Consider the following 20,130-nt stretch of genomic DNA (forward strand, 5'->3'; position numbering starts at 1 on the left):
TGAGCTGAATTTTGACCTCCAACCAGTCTGGCTATAACTTTTGTTCTCTTTCGTGTTTGTTTGAAACCTCAAAAGCTCATTATCTAAAACAAAACAGAACAAACAAAATACCTGTGTCATGGAGGAGGGAGATGTAAACACAAATCATCCATGCCAATCCAGTATAAACATTGAATCATTTTAGTGTGTATTTCTACACAATCTTTTTGCTTTTTCTCCTGTGTAAATAAGTGTCTTTTCTCTCACATCAGTTTTATAACCTCAATTTTTTACCTACAGTTTTAATATAAGCAGTTTCCTATCTCATTAAAAATTTGTAAAGCCCCAAGCAATAGTATGAAAAAAATCCTTGAAAATACAACTAAATCTGCATATCAAAAAGCAAAATTAAATTCCAAGAAATGTTGATTCAGAAAAAAATCATCAAAAATTCTAATATATTCTATGAACATTATTGTAGTGAAGAGGAAAAATGTTCAGTTGGCTTTAGATTTTTAAGCAGAAATACCCAGTGACATAAGACAATTAGGATATGTTTGAATGAAAATATAACTCACAGAATAAAATTATTTTAAGCCAATGTATCATTCAAGTTCAGAAACAACTGATAAACATTCTTAAATCCTGAAAGACTCATGTAATAATGCACTCAGGACTCCCTTTTGAAGAAAATTGAGATGAGAGATGAATTTAAATAAAGAACTCAGTAATGACATCTAAGAAACAGGACTAGTAGTGAACATTAAATTTACCTAAGTCTAAACAACTATGCAGAAACTGGTTACAAAATAAAATGGAAATGCAATAAACCTTGACATTTGTGAGGCTAATTAAAAAATGGAGATGGGGAAAATTTTTGATAACAGTGTGAGAATGTCAATTATCTAATAATTCATAAAATAAATGTATACTATCTACATTGAAATATGTAATATGAAGACATGATTTAATCCTCTTAATTTTTAAACTATTTCTTCTAAATAGAGAAGATTTTATTTTTAGGAGATAATATTCTTATGGGGTTTAGCATTTCCTTCAGTTTTACTTCAATATATTTCTTTCTGCTCAATTCAAATGCAGTTATAATGTTTTAATTTTAAAATAACTTATATAATGTGACCCCATTATTTATAAAATTATTTCTATCTTTGTATTTATTTATCTATTGATACACATACTCCTCCAGAATATTAATAATTGTGTGTGTGACTAATTCATTTTGGATGATTTGAAAAATGTCTTTGGAATTCTGTATATAGACTGACTTTTTATAATGAGCTGTATTATTTGCCCAAAATGTTATTATTTTGTTAGCACAGGTATTAAAAGTTAAAATTGAAAGCAGAATCTTTAGTTAATGTACAGTTACCTTCAAAAGAATGAACCATGTTTTATTTAACCATTAGGCTGTGGAAACCAATTTATGTTATTTCTATTTTTATGTGTTTATTCATTTATTGAAGAATTATTTCAGTATAGTTTCGGAAATAGTCATTGTAGTAGTTGGCAATTGTCACAGTAATGCTATATGACAATTCACCCCTAAACTGACCGATTTAAAATCAAATCATTATTTTTTTTTCATGCACAGCCTCTGGGTTGGCTTTGGCTATGCTGAACTTGACCGCAGGATGCAGATTGGAGGCAGTTGACTCCAAACCTTTCTCATTCTCTGGCTATCCAGTTCACATTCTTCTCATAGCAAAAGCAAAAGAGCAATAGCATGACGGCAGGCAGAAACCAATAGTGCTTCTTAAGGTCTTGGCTCAGGCTAGCGCGTATTTCATTAGTTAAAGGATTCACATGACCAATCTCAACATCAATATAACAGGGAAATATACTCTGCATCAAGGGGGATGATAATAAATATTTGTTGAAAAATAATTCAATCTACCAAAATCAGTCAAATATGAAACCAATAAATGTGTAACTACAGCTTAGGTATAAGGTTGTATCATCTACTGTGAGGCTGAGGTAATGTTTTCCGTACCTGACATATGGTTGACAATAATTAGGATTTCATTAGGCAAATAGGAAAGAGTGAAAGTGTTTAACCAAATGGAATAATATCCAAAAGGACTGCTTTATGGAAGGAGCATGTGTTGAAGGGACGGACATGTGTTAGTGTGGCTAAAGCATGGTGAGAGAAAGTAACAATTTGATTGTAAGTCAGATTTCTGGGGTAGAAAAATGTAAATCCTCAAAAAGCCAATATTCCAAATGACCAATTTCTTGAAAGGTTATTTGCTGAAAATCACTATTGACCTAATAATCAAGTTACAATTTTTAAAGTATCAAGCAGAGTTTATGGCAATTTATGTTACATGATGGCTTCTATAAGCTTTGAGGATGTTTAGCATTTTAGTTTTACTTTTATTTTTAATTTATTACTGCTATTTTGTTGAGGCTGGCCAAAGTATAATACAGTCATTTTGTTTTCTGCATTTTGGGCCTTTGACTTTAGAAAATATTTTATACACTTCTAATTTTAGCATTTACATGTTTTGAATATCAAGGATTTTTTTTCCAAATCACAGAAAAAATTATCTCTTCTAATAATTTGCAACCTGATCTTTTCTTTTTTTTTCTGTACGCGGGCGTCTCACTGTTGTGGCCTCTCCAGTTGCGGAGCACAGGCTCCGGACGCGCAGGCTCAGCGGCCATGCCTCACGGGCTCAGCCGCTCCGCGGCATGTGGGATCTTCCCAGATCGGGGCACGAACCCATGTCCCCTGCATGGGCAGGGGACTCTCAACCACTGCGCCACCAGGGAAGATCTGATCTTTTCTTAAATGTATTTAGTCCCTGGTTGAATGAATATTTTGCATTTACTGTAAAAATGTAAAGCATACTAAGTGTCTGAAATGTGAAATACACTCAGTGGATATACTTTAAGCTGCAATGAGAATCCATGGTGAATCAATGTTAGGGGAGCTGAAAGTAAATTAAAACACAGCAAAAACTATGAAAAAAAGTTCTAAAAGAGCATTAACTTTATTCCATGAAGACAAATTCATGCAATTTTGCATATAATTAATAGATGCACATTTTAAATTTGAGGAGGGAGTGGTGTGTGTGTGTGTGTGTGTGTGTGTGTATGTGCATGTGTGTATATACACATTAAGTGAATCTTTGGTAAGTCTTTTTGTTTCACTATTTAAAATATGCATTTTCCATTTCACAAAAAAATTAAACCCACCATCTTTTGTTATATTGTGAACTGCATGTTTGCCAGTATATACCAGGTACTGGTTGACCTTTGCTTTACACGTGAGTCCCAATATTTTGCTTTCACATTTGATTTAGGTTCACTGGAGCTTGTGTATCATTTATTATTAAAAGATACTTCTCCAGTGTTAGCGTTCAGATATCCAGAATAACGTCAATATACCCCTGAAATATCCCCCCCCCAAATGAAACCACTAACCAAAGAGCCAACAAACTGAAACAATGTTAACCAAAAAGCAATCTCAATTTATAAATTTCTTCCCTTTCATTCTTTTCTCATCCAGTCTCTGTCATTCCTTTGGGAGTGTTTACTTGTGGTGGAATCAACTGCCTCTATTCTTACTGGTGACAAGAACCCTGAGAAGCACTGATATAGAAATAAAGTTCTTCTAAACAGGAAATGACTCCCATGACCCATGAGTTACTATATATATAATCTTTATGTCTGATCTAGTCACATTTTTTTTTTCCATCATGGTTTTCCTGTCAGAAGCTTATGGCTTTTTTTTTTTTAAGAATCCATCCCTTTTCAGGACTGATGCTATATGTGGCCTCTCTCTTGCTATATACCAGGCACAAGTAGGCCATTACTTTGCTGTTCCTGGAGTCTTGTTTACATGTCTAATACAGGAAGTATTCTCCCTGCTCAGCAATTGTATCCTGCTGTCCTTTTATACCTCATGTCTGTTTTAGACAGGCCTCCTAGCTGGCGCATGATGTTCTAGCATCTCTTTAAACATAAGGCAAACTTCTTTATGTACTTTTCTGCACCATGACACTATTTCCTACTCACCATCTCCACTTTTGAAAAAATAAATTTATATGCTTTTTTGATTACAGGAGGAAGGTATGGAAGAATATTGTAAATTCACATCTTATTGTATATTCACATCTTTATACAGGTATATTTTTAAAATGAATTTTATTATTTTTATCCTGAGCTAATAACATCTCTTTTAAAACATTTAAAACAATAGCTATTTTACAAATATCATTGCAAATTTATAGCATAATCACTTATGGATAACCTTTACTCAAACAGAGCAGCTCTTTAATTTTGAGATTTTTTGCCGGATCCTCTTTTCTAGTTAAGTCCAGATATGTATGCATGCATGTACATGTATTACATATAAATATATTTTAAGTCTTTGGTATTTATATTAAATCAATCAATGTACCTGATAAAATAATGCATTTATTAAGAAATTCTTACCTTCTTTTTAGGTTGCAGACTTTCCTCTCCTCCCATTGTATAAATTACTTGATAAAGTAAAGAGCCTCTAGTTTTTGGCTTGCCATTTATTTCACTCCCAGAGTGTCTGAGTGTGAAACATCTGTTTGAAATGTGGTTTGTTTTCTTTTTGTTTACATTTGTTAACTTTGCTACAATGTTTTCTGAAAACCACTAATGTTAACAATGTTCAGTCACTTTTTCTTTTCCAATAGTTATTGTTTCTTTAAATTTCCACAAACTGTGAATTATTGAGTTACCTGAAGTTGCTGGATTTGTGTTTCTTGCCTCCCAGGATGCACATTTCTGAATCACAGAGCAGGCTTCATTTTCTCTGCATTTCCCTTCATTCACTATATTTTACCTTATAAAACCATGTAAAAAATGTGAACAGGGGGCTTCCCTGGTGGCGCAGTGGTTGAGAGTCCGCCTGCCGATGCAGGGTACACGGGTTCGTGCCCCGGTCCGGGAGGATCCCACATGCCGCAGAGCGGCTGGGCCCGTGAGCCATGGCCGCTGAGCCTGCGCGTCCGGAGCCTGTGCTCCGCAACGGGAGAGGCCACAACAGTGAGAGGCCTGTGTACCGCAAAAAAAAAAAAAAAAAAAATTGTGAACAAATCTTTAATCCTAACATAATACATTTGAATTTTCGTTTTTATATAGAAAAATATGGATTTATTCTTTATTTTTATATTGTTTTCATGTTTTTCCTATAATGATGCTTTTTCTCAAGGGATCTGCTGGTATCAAAGCCCTAAATAAAACCCTTTTACTCACATTTCAAATTTCCTATTATTTTTAATACCTTATAACCTATTTTACGGTCTTTCCTTTTCATAAAACACTGCTCATTTCTCACATCCCTCTCCCTGTGCTATGTTCATGCTCCCTTTGGTCATGTGTATATATTTAGTTTTTCATTAGAAAAGAATGAAAATTAAGATAAAGAGCCATTTATTTTTTTGTTTCAGATATAGATACACTTAACACAAAGTTTTATCAGTTTCATTAGTCCTTTTTCAAATTTGGTTTTATTTGATTAAATTTCTCCACATCCTTCTCAAATTTATTGTGCTTTAAGATTATTGTAATAATCCATTTCATTTTCTATATTATTTAAAAAATTATGTCTGAATCTGTATTTTCCTATAAAGATTCTATTATCTTTTAACAGTTTTTTAAACTGAATCTTGACATGCATTATTTTTTTTCTTAATATTGTTTAGGCTCACTAAATAATGACTCTTTTTTATTAAGGTAATTTTCCTTCCAATTGACATCAGCCTGGCTAAATTGCACAATTTTATTACACCTCATTATGAAAGAGGACATCATTTCAGCCATTATAAAGCTTTTCTATATTTTGCTATCTAGCTACAAGTTTTTCTTAAAATATTTCTTATTTATGTCAGTGATATTTTAAAATATGTATTACATAAAATTCTTTTGTGTATTAAAATCTTGGCCAGTTTCTCTATTAGGTAAATATACATTGATATGTATATTTTTTAATATTGAGTTACATTTATTCACTTTTGGAAAATATTTCATTGTCTCTTGGTTTGCATTGTTGATAATTATGAATCTGCTGTCAATCTAATTGTCATTTCTTTTCTCTCTGAATGGCTGTTTAAAGTTCCATCCTTTAATTTTGGCTTCCCACAATTTTACTGCTAGGTGTTTAGTTGTGGACTAAAAAAAAATCCTGTTTCTAGTTTTTGTATTACCTGAATTTTAGGATTTGTATGTTTAATCAATTCTAGGTATTTCTTAGCTAATATATTTTAAAATATTGCAACTAATCCACTATCTCTGTACTCTTTGCTTATACTTAAATTGGAAGCACATGGTGAATTTTCTTACTATATCTTCTTGTCTTAAATCCTCTCTTTACTGTTTTTATAGTTTTATGTCTTTGTGCTGTATTCTGTGCAATTTTAAAGGTCTATTTTGTAATTCACTAATTTTATTTTTAGCAATATCTAATTATAATTGTCCATTGAGATTAATTTAATTAATCAACTAATTTTTAATTACTCTAATTTTTAGAGAAGTTCTAGGTTTATAGAAAAATTGAGCAGTGGGACTTCCCTGGTGGTCCAGTGGTTAAGACTCCATTCTTCCACTGCAAGGGGCACAGGTTTTATGCCTGGTTAAAGAGCTAAGATCTTGTATGCTGTGTGGCTCAGCCAAAAAGTTAAGAAAAACAATTTAAAAAGATGAAAGAAAAATTGAGCAGAAAGTAGAAAGAGTTCCCATATATTTCCTCTCCCTCTTCCCACAGTTTTCCCTATTATTAAGATCTTGCTTGGGTGTTGTACATTAGAGTTGATGAGCCAATATTGATACATTATTATTAACTACAGTCCATAGTTCACAGTAGCATTTACTCTTTGTATTGTACAGTTGTATGGATTTTGACAAATGCATGATGTCATTACCCACTGTTACAGTACATACAGATTAAATTCACTGCCCTAAAAATCCTCTTTTCTCTACCTGTTTATTCCTCTTCGCTCTTCCCTCCCATTCCCCCACTTAACCCCACCAAACTCTTGGCAAACCCTGATCTTTCTAAAGTCTCTAAAGTTTTGCTTTTAAGAACATCATATAGTTGGAATCAAACAGAGTGTAACCTTTTTAGACTGGCTTCTTTTACCTAGCAATATACATTTAAGGTTCCTTCTGTTTCATGGATTGGTAGCCCATTTCTTTTTATTATTAAATAATTAATGTTCCATTATACAGATGTACCACAGTTTGCTTATCTATTGGCCAATCGAAGAATGTGTTGGTTGCTTCCAAGTTTTGGCTTTATACTACAAACATTTGTGCACAGATTTTTGTGTGAATGTAAGTTTTTTGTTTTTTTAAAAATAAGTTTATTTATTTATTGGCTGCGTTGGGCCTTCGTTGCTGTGTGCGGGCTTTCTCTAGTTGCAGCAAGTGGAGGGCTACTCTTTGTTGTGGCGCGCGGGCTTCTGACTGCAGTGGCTTTTTTTATTGTGGACATGGGCTCTAGGCACGTGGGCTTCCGTAGTTGTGACACGCGGTCTCAGTAGTTGTGGCTCACGGGCTCTGTAACACAGGCTCAGTAGTTGTGGCGCCCGGGCTTAGTTGCTCTGTGGCATGTGGGATCTTCCCAAACCAGGGCTCAAACCCGTGTCCCCTGCATTGGCAGGTGGATTCTAAACCACTGCGCCACCAGGAAAGTCCCTGAATGTAAGTTTTTAACTCATTTGGGTAAATATCAAGGAGCATGACTGTTGGGATTGTATGGCAAGACTACTTTTAGCTTTGTAAGAAACAGCTACACTCTCTTCTACCTTTATAGCATCATTTCGCATTCCCATAAATGTTGAGTGAGAGTTTCTGTTGCTCCATATCTTCATTAGCACTTGGTTCATTTGTGTTTTGGATTTTAGCCATCCTAATAGATGTGCACTGGTATCTCATTGTTATTTTAATTTGAAATTATCTGATGATTTTGAGTATTTCTTATGTGCTTATTTGTCATGTGTGTATCTTTTTAATGAGATGTCTGCATGTATCTTTTGCCCATTTTTAAAAATTAGGTGGTTTGTTTTTTCATTGTTAAGTTTGAAGAGTTATTTATATATTTTGAATACAAGTTCTGTTTCAGATAAGTGTTTCGCAAATATTTTCTCCCCATTTGTGGCTTATCTCGTCCTTGTTTCCTGGAGCAGTTTTTTTTTTTTTTTAAAATGCATTTTAACTTATCAATTTTTCTTTCATGGATAAAACTTATTGCCAAGCCCAAAGTCATCTAAATTTTCTCCCATGTTATTTTCTACAAGTTATTTAGTTTTGCATTTTATATTTTGGTCACAATCCATTTTGAATTAATTCAATTTTTTTGAAGGTTGTAAAGTCAGTGTATATATTAATTTTTCTTGTTGTTTGTTTGCATGTGGATGTTCACTTGTTCTAGCACTATTTGTTTAAAAGACTATCCTTTCTCCATTGGATTGCCCTTGCTCCTTTGTCAAAGATCAGTTGATGACATTTATGTGGGTGTTTTTTTGGTCTCTGTACATTGTTACATTGCTCTAATTGTCTATTCCTTCACCAGTATTACACTGTTTTCCTTACTGTAGCTTTGTAGTAAGTTTTAAAGTTAGGTAGTGCCTATCCTCTGACTTTGCTCTTCTTCAATATTGTATTGGCTATTCTGGGTCTTTGCTTTTCCATATAAACTTAAGAATCAGTTTCTTGACATGCACATCCATTTAGATTTGAATTCTAATGATTTTATATGTAGACAGAGATGGAGGTCCTATTTGCATTGCGTGTGTGTGTGTGTGTCTTTTTAAATCTTCTTTACTTATTTATAGTCATATTCTTTGCCTATTTGTATGCCTCTTTAGTTTATCTAAATATTTTAATATCATTACTTCATATCATGTGTCACATTGTATATTTATATTTGTATGTATATATATTTATATAACAGCCTACAGGGTATCCATACTACTTATTGTTTCTGTTGACTCTCATGCATAATAGCTTTTTTTGTAAATGTGTTTTGTTATTGTGGATCATGAACTCTTATTCAACAGGTTTTAAATGTAGGAAAGATAGCAGACCTTGATGGAACATGTATCCCTTCAAGAAGAATTTTTTTCTTTTTTTTCTATCTGAAAGAACAGAGGCACGTGGGAGTATTGCCAACCTGGACCACATAAAGTTTATTTATTGAAGTTTATTTATTTTTTTCATGTGATTTTTCTGGACCACAAAGGTAATATGTGTTCAGATTTTAAACCCATATGATAGAAGGCCTATGGTTCCACATTCTCAGAGAATTTTTTTCATCACTCAAATTTCAGTCTAAGAGGATTAGTTTCTTGTCTTTGTTTGATGACAGGATAGTTTTATCTCCAGTTGTCATAGGTCAGGTTCACTAGATGCAGAATGTGAAATGGAGATCCTTGTTAACATGATTTATGGGGGAAAATCTCCCAGGAAAAGAAGAGTGAAAGGAACAGGAGAGGGCACATGAACTTATCCTGCAATTTGCTTCTTTAGTGACTCTTCTCCATGGGATAGTCTCTCATGGAAAAATGCTCATGCTTTGTACCTATTCTCCTAGTTCCATCCTCATGCTTCTAACACAATCTTTCGATATTGTTCTTTTCAGGCTCCTGGTCAACCATCTAAGGCATTTGCCACTGCTCAAGAATCTGAGTATACCTTTGGCCACTTATTTTTCTAAATAAAATGGATGACCTGAGTCACTGTCTAAAAGTTAGACCTTCAGGAGAGTTTTCCCTCACTGTGGTCCATCAGGACTCTCCTGAATGGAGTAGTCCAATAGTAGTTTATTTTTGGCTTGCACCCACTTACCAAGCTGATCCATCTTTGAACTAAGTTTGGTCTCTTTCCTCCTCTGTCATTTCATCACAGGGAAACTCCCTTAGGGCCATGCATGTGAGTTGATGGAGAGGCATCAGTGAAAGAGTGGTAAGGGATAAGGAGGATACTGGCCTTCTGTTTTCACTACTTACTTGTGGTCTCTGGACTTGCTTAATCATAATTCCGAATATACTGCCCATAACATGACAAGATTGTTTCACAGCTTCTTCCATTCCCTAATCTTGTGACTTGGTAAGTATCTTAGTCCATTCAGGGTGCTATAGCAGAATATTATAGTGTTTCATAAACAACAGAAATTTATTTCTCACAGTTCTAGAGGCTAGAGGTCCAAGATCAAGGTGCCAGCAGATGTGGTGTCTGGAGAGGGACCACTTCCTAATTCATGGACAACCACCTTCTCACTGTGTCCTGACATGGTGGAAGGGGCAAGCGAGCTCTCTGGGATCTTTTTCTTAAAGGCACTAATCCTATTCATGAGGGCTTTACCCTCATAACCTAATCATCTTCCAAAGGCCTACTTCAAAATACTATCACACTGGGGATTAGGTTTCAACATATGAAGTTTAAGGGAGCACAGGGACTTCCCTGGTGGCGTAGTGGTTAAAAATCCGCCTGCCAATACAGGGGACACGGGTTCAATCCCTGGTCTGGGAAGATCCCATGTGCCACGGAGCAACTAAGCCCGTGCACCACAGCTGCTGAGCCTGTGCTCTAAAGCCCACGAGCCACAGCTACTGAGCCTATGTACCACAACTACTGAAGCCTGCACACCTAGAGCCTGCGCTCTGCCATGAGAGAAGCCACCACAATGAGAAGCCCGCACAACACAATGAAGAGTAGCCCCTGCTCGTCGCAACTAGAGATAGCCTACACACAGCAACGAAGACCCAGTGCAGCCAAAAATAAGTAAATAAAAGAAAAGAAATTTAAAAAAAAAAGAAATTTAAGGGGACACAAACATTCAGTCTGTAGCAGTGAGCTTGATAATATCTACTTCATAATGAGCACTTTGGCTGCATGGTATCCTGTAGTCAGTCACTCAGATTCTATCAGAACTCATTGGCCTATAAGAGCCATTTATCAATTGATCTATAGTTCTTCCCTATATATGGCATGGTTTTGTTTGGTACTTTCTCTACCACAAGTACTTATACTACCATGGAATATTTTGAATCGTATGTCCTGAGGTACAGGACCCTATTTTTTTTTTTTTTTTTTTTTTTGCGGTACGCGGGCCTCTCACTGTTATGGCCTCTCCCTTTGCGGAGCACAGGCTCCGGACGTGCAGGCTCAGTGGCCATGGCTCACGGGCCCAGCCGCTCCGTGGCATGTGGGATCTTCCTGGACCGGGGCACGAACCCATGTCCCCTGCATCGGCAGGCGGACTCCCAACCACTGCACCACCAGGGAAGCCCTAGGCCCCTTTTTGAGGCCCAGTCAAAGCCAGGCCCTCCTGCCTCATCCAAAAAATGGTCCAAGGCCATCTTGCTCAGTACAGTATATGCTGCCTCCAAATCTCAAAGAATCCTACTACTACTAAGAGTTCTGCTTCTTTCTTAGTGGTGTGAGATGCAAGGTACAAAACTTGTCCTTTGACTTCACTGATGTACCTGGCCTTTTTAGTGCTTACTTCTCACTCTTTAGAGTGTATGTCTCTCATTAAGGTATTCAGAACCCTTGCTATTTCTTATTTGTCAGGATCAGTTATGTAATATCATCAAAATAGTGGATTAATGTATTATCCACCAAATGGATTACATTAATTCATATGCCCAAGTAGTTCTTGTTCCTTCACACAGTATTCTGATAGAGGGCAAGGTAATTAATAGCCTTCAGGTAAAACCAGAAGTATAGATTGTTGTCTACATCAGGTGAATGAAAACCAATTCTGACTTTTCCTCTTAATAATTATCAAAAAGAAAATTCTCACCAGATCAGTATTCACATACCACGTGAACAGAATTGTGATAATTTGCTCTAGAATAGATACTACATTTAGAGCAGCAGTTACAGTTGGGGCTATCACTTGATTAAGTTTGCAGTGGGCTATTGTTATCCACCATGATTTATTCAATTTTTGCACTGATCAGACTAGTGAATTAAATGAGGCTACTATGGCAATATCATTTAAGTCTTTGAGAGTAGCATTAATCCCTGCCGTTCTCCCAGGATGCATTATTGATTTACTATCTTGGCATCTTATCTTTACTAAGATGTTTCAGGGGCTTTTACTTGGCTCTTACTTTGAAGGTGAAGGTTTTGTCTTGTGAGAATTTTGCCTATATCTATGTATATCCATTCCAAATATATATTTGGGAACTAGAAAAATGATCAATGGATGGGTCGGTGAATCCAGTGAACTCACTGAGAGATGAGGCTCATGAGGAAACAAGCCATCATGTTAGAAAATCAAGAGAAACAAAGTGTGAAGATTCCCACAGAGGATATAGATGATATAGTATCAGTAACTAAAATAACTAGCTTAATATGATCAAAGGAGTAGAAAACAAAATTGAGAATTTTATTAGCAAACTAAAAAATATAGTATTAAATGAGTATATATTCTAAAATTTAAAAAGTAGCTAAAGAAATAATTTAATTGATATGTTTAATGGTAGATTAAAAATTGCTTGAAGAAAGAACTGAAGGACGTTACCAGCATGAAGCACAGAGAGACAAAAGAATGGAAAAGAGAAAGAGAGTAAGATTTGCAGAGAGGAGATATAATATTTATGTAATTAGAGTTCTAGAAAAAGGAGAGAGAATAGGACAGCATCAGTGTTTGAGAAGAAAATGGCTGAAAATTTTCCAAAAATGAAGAAAGAGTCTAAGTTACAAATTTAAGAAGACTTATAGGATCAGAAGCAATATAAATAGAAAGAAATCCATATTTTGGCGCTTCACAGTAAAACTAGGAAATAAAAGAAAGAGTGGATATTAAGAGAAACCAGAGAAGAAAACAAGATTATTTTCAAAGAAACAGTAATTATCCCAACAGCTGACTTCTCAAGGGAAACAATGGAAGCATAATACTCTGGAATAATATCTTCAAAGTGCTGAAAGAAAGTGACCTATCCAGTAAAAACATCCTTCAAAAAGGAAGCTCAGAGAGCATAATAAAGAAGCTTGTTAATGATAGCAATTATAAAAGCTTGACAAAAAATAACACCAAAAGAAAACAATTGCTGGGCTCTGAAGGGAAACAGGAAAGAATTTGCAGGGCTGCTGTAATCCTTGAAAGAATTCAAGCACGTGAGGTGAGCCTCACACTTACGGATTTTCCCGTGAAAGCATTTTCTGGGGGCACTAGGGAAAAATGTTTACACTTGTGATTGGATTCTTACTAGGCTGAGGAGACTGAGATTAAAGTTTGGGGACAACAGCATGACTGGAAGTTGAGGGACAAAATCCAGGAAAGAAGGGAAACAAAGAAAATGCTTTTTCCAGTATTGGCATTTTGATGTGCTCTTATTCCTTATCCCAATTTTTGTACTTTATGGCAAAATATATTTTCTTAAGTATGGAGCAAAAAAGGACCTTCCTTTACTTCCTTTTCTCTGTGAATTAACTGTAGTTTCTCACTTTCTCTATTCTTGGTGCTCTGGCATTTTGGAACTTGAGGATTGGTAGGTTAACGCCTACCACGGTTAACCAATTCGAAGAGCTAACCAATTGCCTGCCATCATGCCTTTGGTATCCAAACCAACCAATCCCCAGCCAAAGTCCATACCACCTCCCTCCCCCAAATCTCTCCTTTTATCACACTTATACAATCTGGATCGGCTACAGGGCCAGGTAATGGACAATTGGAGACCACTCCTATAGCTAGAGCCCACTGAAATTATTCCAACTATCCAATCATAATTTGTTCTGCTTGCTTACCTTGCTTTGCCCATACCTTTCCTGGAAATCTGGAAACTGCAGTAGAAGCTCCCACCCTCAGTTCCAATGTCTGTCTGCCTGCTCATCTCTGTAAGGTGCTTCCATGCTTGATGTGCCATGTCTCCCGTTTCTAGGAGATTGTGAATATAATAAAAAACTTCCTCCTTCATGGCAATTATTTCTGTGTCTGTGTGTCTTACTATAACTGCTCAAAACAAGTCCCGGGTAGTACACTTTTAGAAAACTTTTGAGTTTTAAGTAGTGAGTTTTTGGGGTGTTTTTGGTTTTTTTCCTAATAAACTAGTGACTTTGCTCTTGACTTCATGCAATGGCCAGCTTAAAGACCTATTCTACTTCAGTCTGAAATATGTGGACCAAAAGTGCACACAATTGGCCTGCTACCAATACCAGGTCTGTCCCTTCTAGCCACTTTGGGTTTTAGTCTGATGAAATTATCCCTGATTGGGACCATTCAGTTCTTCATATGGACACAAAGAATCTCATATTTTCCAACCCTTATGGTAATTTAGGCTGACTGTTTACTGAATGTTTGTAAAGGTTGTTTCACCCTTCTTTTCTATAAATAGCACAAAAGAAAACCTTGGTAAAATCTGATCTGGGATTCTGAGAAACAACAGAATTAAAACAAGAAAACAGATTGCAAAATATCTTGTGGAAACATTAAACAATTGGCTGAAAATGCACTTGACAGGAATCTTATACCTAATTTTTTTCCTGCACCTTGAAAAGCTAGCTTATTGACTTACATCTGGATAAATGAAACAATTAATTCAACCAAATGGAGATTTACTGTCCGAGCTCTCACTTCTTTCTGTCCTCTCTCAAAGTAGGAATGCTGCCTTCTTCTTTTGTTTTGTATTATTTTACCTATGTGCACAAAATGTGTTTCACTCACAGGCCTGGATTACAGATTTATTTTTATTATAACAACTTATGAAAATATATGAGAGAAATAAATAGTTTGATTTAGATAGAGTACTTGGAGATATAGCTATAACATTTGTATTATACTATAGGCCCTCATCTAATTAAGTGGATTTTATAGCATTTCAAAAGTGTATACTTAAGGACCATAAAGACAGTCTATCCTCATTGCAACTCAGCTTGTTCCAAATTCTGTAATGGTGATTAGGGAAACCTCTTTACCATTACTAAAGTGCCTCTGGATTGCTAGCTCAGACAACAGCAAATTATTTAAAACAAAAATGATTATTTCATTTTTATGTCTTGATGGATGTATATTTTTGGAAATATTTTATTTTGCTTAAATACATTACATTTAAAAATATTTTTCATTGTTTGACCACCCTTTATCTGAGTTTGTGAGACTTTGTAGGATGAACATTTATTTGTGCTTTGTGTGATTTGAAAATGAGTATGCACTCAGGGCAAATAATAATAGTTTTGCCTAAGACACACTGAGCCCTTACTATTTGTCTGGCACTGACCTAAATACTTTATGTATGTTACTCAAAACAACCCTCTGATCTGGGTCTCAACAGTATTCCCTTTTTATTTTTTAAAAAATAGGTTACTCTATTTTTTAAGACTTTATTTTTTTTTGAGAAGTTTTAAGTTCACAGCAAAATTGAGAAGAAGATACAGAGATTTTCTCTATAATTCCTGTCCCCACACATGCGTGGACCCCTCTATTATCAACACCACCTATAGTCAAACATTTGTTACAATTTATGAACTTACATTAAGATATCATAATCACTCAAAGTCCATAGTTTACATTAGGGTTCACTGTTGTGCTTTCTATGAGTCTGGACAAGTGTATGCATCCTTATAGTATCATACAGAGTATTTTCACTGCCCTAAAAATCCCCTCTGCTCTGCCTACTCACCCCTCTACCACTCTCCCTACCCGCTGGAAATCACTGATCTTTTTACATATCCATAGTCTTGCTGTTTCCAGAATGTCACATAATTGGAATCATGCAATATGTAGCTTTTTCAGATTGTCTTCTTTCACTTCTTAATATGCACTTGTTTCCTCCATGTCTTTTTGGAGTTTGAGAGCTCATTTCTTGTTAGTGCTGAATAATATTCCATTGTCTGAATGTACCAGTTTTTTTTTTTTTTTTAATCCATTCACCTACTGAAGGACATCTTGGTTGCTTCCAAGTTTTGGCAATTATGAATAAAGCTGCTATAAACATCTGTGTATGCAGGTTTCTGTGTGAACACAAGTTTTCAAATCCAAAAGAGCACAAGGTGCACAACTGCTAGATCATATGGTGAGAGTATGTTTAGCTTTGTAAAAAACCACCAAACTGTCTTCCAAAGTGGCTGTACAATTTTGCATCCTCTTCAGCAGTGAATAAGTGTTCCTGTTGTTCCATTTTCTCATCAGCATTTGGTGTTGTCAGTGTCCTGGATTTTGGCCATTCTAATAGATGTGTAGTGGTATCTTATTTTTTTTAACTTGCATTTCCTTGCTGACTTACAATGTGTAGAGCATCTTTTTCTAGGCTTATTTGCCATCTGTATATGTTCTTTGATGTGGTGTCTGTTAAGGTCTTTGACCATTTTTTATTTGGGTTGTTTGTTTTATTTTGTTGAGTTTTAAGAGTTTTTTGTGTATTTTGGATAACAGTTCTTCATCATATGTGTCTTTTACAAATATTTTCTCCCATTCTGTGGCTTTCCTTCTCATTCTTTTGACATAGTTTTTAATTTTAATGAAGACCAAGTTATCAGTTATTTGTTTTATGAATTGTGTCTTTGATGTTGTGTGTAAAAGTCACTACCATACCAATGGTCATCGAAGTTTTCTCTGTTATCTTCTAGGAGTCTTATAGTTTTGCATTTTACATTTAGGTCTGTGATCTGTTTTGAATTAATTTTTGTGAAGGGTTTAAGGTCTGTATCTAGATTCATTTATTTGCATGTGGATTTCCCCATAAAGTTGCAAACTGTATTAGGTCAATTCCTTGCCTACCTTCATTCAATGTTGTATGCTCAGTAATAGCACAAAGGCTGGTACACAGCTGACAATCAATACAGGTATTTTGAAAAAAATGAATTTAAACAGATGAATATGGTGCCACATGAATAAAATGGTAATAGACACATAAGTACACAGAGTAATACTCGTCAGGACTAAATCTGGGTAATTGTCTGTTCAAGACACAGTTGCGTATTGCAGGATTTTAGGATCTCAACAGGAAACATTGGGTAATTAGTTTATTTCCTTACATAGGATTGGGCCAGTTTTAAAGAAACCAACAAGGGATGTGCAGAATGGCCCTGAGGCCTAAAGGGGAAGGGATGGAGTAATTACTGGACCCCAGAGAAGCTAGATGCTGTAAGAAGAGTGCCATTTGATAGGAGCTGAGGCCTTCAGTAGAGGAGCTCATTCAGCTGATGGGAAACTTGCAAGGACGGAGCTGAGAGAAGGAATAGCTGGTACTTGCTCTGTGTATTAGTGTTCTCTTGTTGCTGTAACAAATCTCCACAATCTTAGTGGCTTACAACAACACAAATTTATTATCTTACAGTCTTGTAGGTCAGAAGTCCTCCATGTGTCTCACTGGGCTAAGTCAAGGTGTTAGCAAGGCTGTGTTCCTTCTGGAGACTTCAGGGGTCAATCTGTTTCCTTGCCTTTTTCAGCTTCTGGAGGGTACTGGCATTCCTTGGCTCTTGGCCCCTTCCTCTAGCTCTAAAGCCAGTAGGGTAGCATCTTCAAATCTCTCTCTGACTTTCAGACCTCTGCTTCTGTCCTTACATTGCCTTCTCTCTCCTCTCTCTCTCTAACTGTCCTACTTCCCTCTTATAAAGAACCTTGTGACTACATTGGGCCCACTGGATAGAACAGACAAATCTCCCCATCTCAAAATTCTTAATCATACCTACAAATTTCCTTTTTCCATAAAAGGTAATATATTCACAGGTTCTAGGGATTAATATGTGGATATCTTTGAGGGGCCATTATTCAGACTACCATATACCCTCTTTAACCTCTGTTCTCCTGCCAGTGTCTCCCATTGGCTCAATCCAACTGGAAGCCAGAGGGAAAGGAACCCATTGATGTAGTCTATGTAGATTAGCCTCCCTGGGTACAGTGCTTGATGAATTTGGAAGTATAATAAAATATATACAGAGAAGATCATATGAAGCCATTAATATTATTACTGGTTGTCATTTGGTTCTACCCTACACATTTTACAACCTGAATAGGATCTTTCATTTATAAGTTTGATTCCTTTAATAATATGTACTGTGCCTCCACTGTATATTTTTTGAAATTTAAAATAGTTATAAACATGAAATAATTGTATAGAAAGGCCAATATTTGATTTGATTTATTTTGGTTTTACTCCTCTCAAATAAAAATCTCCTAGATCCAGAAAAACAAGGGAAAAAGTCAGCTCATTACAATTTTCTCTGACTTCAGATGTTTCAAAATACACAATCATTTAAATAATTTGAACAAACTATGATAACTATATATTTGAGTCAGTGGACAGAGATTTTTATCCCACCCATCTAAGGTAATTGTAGGCATGTCATTGGGTTCTAGAGAATTATTGTTAATTTAAATAAGTGTTCATATTTATGTGGCAAATTCTTAGACCAGGTATAGATTATTATCTTCAAATATTTAAGACACATAAACCCAATAAATATGTAAAATGTCATAATTTAAAACCAGCGGAAAGAACATGTTAAGGGATAGTTTAGAAGAGAATAAAAGAGAATGGAAAGATTTCTTGATTTGAGATTGAAAAGTGAAAGACATGCTGGAACTAAAGCAATGATTAAGTAGCCAGAATGATACTTGTAAACAGTTATGTGTTGACCAGGTGGGTGTCGGATAATTTAACTCCTTTTACAATCTGTCTTCTCTGTTATGAAAGACTCTTGGTTTACATGATAATAGCTGTTATCTTATGAAATGTTCAAGATCTTGAAGATGTTTCTGAAATATGTTATTGTAGTTATGAATCTTCCTAGTTACTACCAATATCTCTTCATTTTCAGGAGTTAGAGGAAAATGACTCAGTTAACCCAACCTAAATGATGTAGCACCTTGGTGAGGATTTATCATTATGGGCAACTCTTCTTGAATATTGTCTTTATCTGGTGCCCCTCCTTTATGGGAGTGCATTTCCCTAGCATATGAAGGTATTTCACACAAATTATTTCTTCTCTGAGGAAGTTGACAGACATTGACCTTAGGTATCGAAACATTTAAATGTGTCAGATTTTATAAGTAGGTTTGCTGGTACAGTCAGGAACCAGTTTCTTTCATCAGCATTTCCAGAAGTCACATATAAGCCCTGTAACAAACTATACCCAGGAATCACTAAGATACACTTTGCTTCCAGAGATCTAGTTAGTCTTTTGATTCTTCCTTACTCTAATCTTTCTTCTGATGTCTAGGTACTTGGTAGATAATTAAGCTTTCTTTCACACACTGGGTTTGGCAAACTTATTTACCTCTCAGGAAAATTGCATTGTTGTTTTCTTCTAAATTTTTTTCTGAATATTTTCTACATTTTTCTAAATTTTATACCATTCATCTCATTCTGCTGTATTTCAGGGTGATAAGGGGGAAACAACAATATTATTGTTTGTCTGTTAATTGAAAACTTCTGTATAAAGATACATTTTTACAAGATGGACAAATCCACCTAGTATTATTTTACATCAAACAATTATTCAAGATTATTGTAACCATTACAAGATGAAGTCAGAAATCATTTATTTTTCTTCATTTTTGTTTAGTCATTTTACAAACCTTATCAAACAGGCACTATGTACTTGCACTATAATATGCTGTGCCCTCTTTGGGGGGATAGGTATGTTTAATACATGCTTCTGTTTCCACATTAAAACTGAACTGTACATGTTATATATTTTTTTATGCTCAAAGCTGGGAATAGGTTTAAGGTGAATTTAGTTATCAGTGGCATTGTACAACTGAGTAATTATGGAGTCTGATATAGAGAAGATGACAATTTTTTACCTCAGAAGAGATAAACAGGTAACTTACAGTTCAGTTGATAGGTTCAGTGACAGAGAAAACCATAGGATACTTATTGGAGGACATAGGAAAAGGAGTCAAGATAAAGAAGGGTCAGTGAAGGGACCCCTTTGCATTTTCAAGGATAATTAAGGCTGACTGGGAGGTGGAAATAGTGATGAACTTGAGAGGATATTTCTTCTTCAAGGAACTGAAGCAGGTTGGCAAGGTGACATTGAGGATTTGAGAAGAAGGGAAGACTGGCTCCCAAGGAGACCAAGGACCACATCAGAGCAGGTCTTGTAAGTTAAGCCAAATACACCTTTTTAAGCTTCTGAGAGGATGTGTGACTTAGTGAGAAGGTATTTACCTCTCTGTGCCTTAGTGTCCTTATATGG

This window comes from Tursiops truncatus, chromosome 3 (genome assembly GCF_011762595.2).
Source record: "Tursiops truncatus isolate mTurTru1 chromosome 3, mTurTru1.mat.Y, whole genome shotgun sequence".
Lineage (NCBI taxonomy): Eukaryota > Metazoa > Chordata > Mammalia > Artiodactyla > Delphinidae > Tursiops > Tursiops truncatus.